Here is a 784-nt window from a genome sequence, read left to right as displayed (position 1 = left end):
TTGGGTCTCCTCCTCCCTTTCTGCATTCTGTCTCCTTCCTCGCTGAATGGCATAAATAATGCATCCTTTTTCCCTTCTAGTGCTATTTTTAGGGCCAGGATTCTGGGTTAACTGAGCGTACAACCCGCCGCCAGCTCTCGGGTGCTCGGCAGGCAGCTGGCTCTGGCTCCTGCTTTGCAAACAGCTTTTGCCAGTGCTGGTTTTTTTTTTTCAGAAGTTACTTAAGTGGGTTATTTTTTTTTTTTTAGCTTTGCAGTAAACAGGTATGTTTTTATAGCCCGTTCTCCCGTGGGCTTTTTGCATTTTACTCAAAGGGCCAAGAATTTTCATACAGTAAATGATATGCTACTTTTTTTTCCTTAGAAAATGAGAAAAGTAATTAATTCATTCAGTCCTCCAAGCTCTCCTCTCGCAGCGCTTCCGCAGGCAGCCGCTGGGACTGGGTGGAAAGGTTTCCATTTGGGGGAAAAAGCTGCCCCGCTGATGCCAAACCACTTTGTGCAAAGGTGCCGACCGCGGTGGATTTTATGCACGCGTGCAGATGTGGGAGCTGGGGCCAGGATCCGCTCTCCGGCAGTGCCAGTGGAAGTTAACGGTCGTGCAATATAAAGCTATAGGGGAATATAATACGCCAACGTGGGCCCTGGGATGTGTCGTTCCTCCTGGTTGCCTTCCTGTAGCTGGAAGAGGAGAGGCTCTGCTGGAAGCTGCACCAGGGAAAGGGGTGGCTGGACCAAAGGCAGCAGCCGCCCCTCGGGAGCAGGACCCCGCTTGGGGAAGAGCG

The 784-nt window shown here is 51.0% G+C and overlaps 1 protein-coding gene across 1 annotated transcript in view; it reads left to right on the top strand.

Annotated features, from left to right (window-relative positions):
- The window catches only part of RPH3A (rabphilin 3A), a 25,990-nt gene that overhangs the window by 9,595 nt on the left and 15,611 nt on the right, over positions 1-784 (top strand). The gene's annotated exons all lie outside the window — the stretch shown is intronic.

Source organism: Egretta garzetta, unplaced genomic scaffold, assembly GCF_000687185.1.
Source record: "Egretta garzetta isolate BGI_Z169 unplaced genomic scaffold, ASM68718v1 scaffold330, whole genome shotgun sequence".
NCBI lineage: Eukaryota > Metazoa > Chordata > Aves > Pelecaniformes > Ardeidae > Egretta > Egretta garzetta.
Note: the sequence above shows the minus strand (reverse complement) of the source record. Positions and strands in the feature narration are given on the sequence as shown.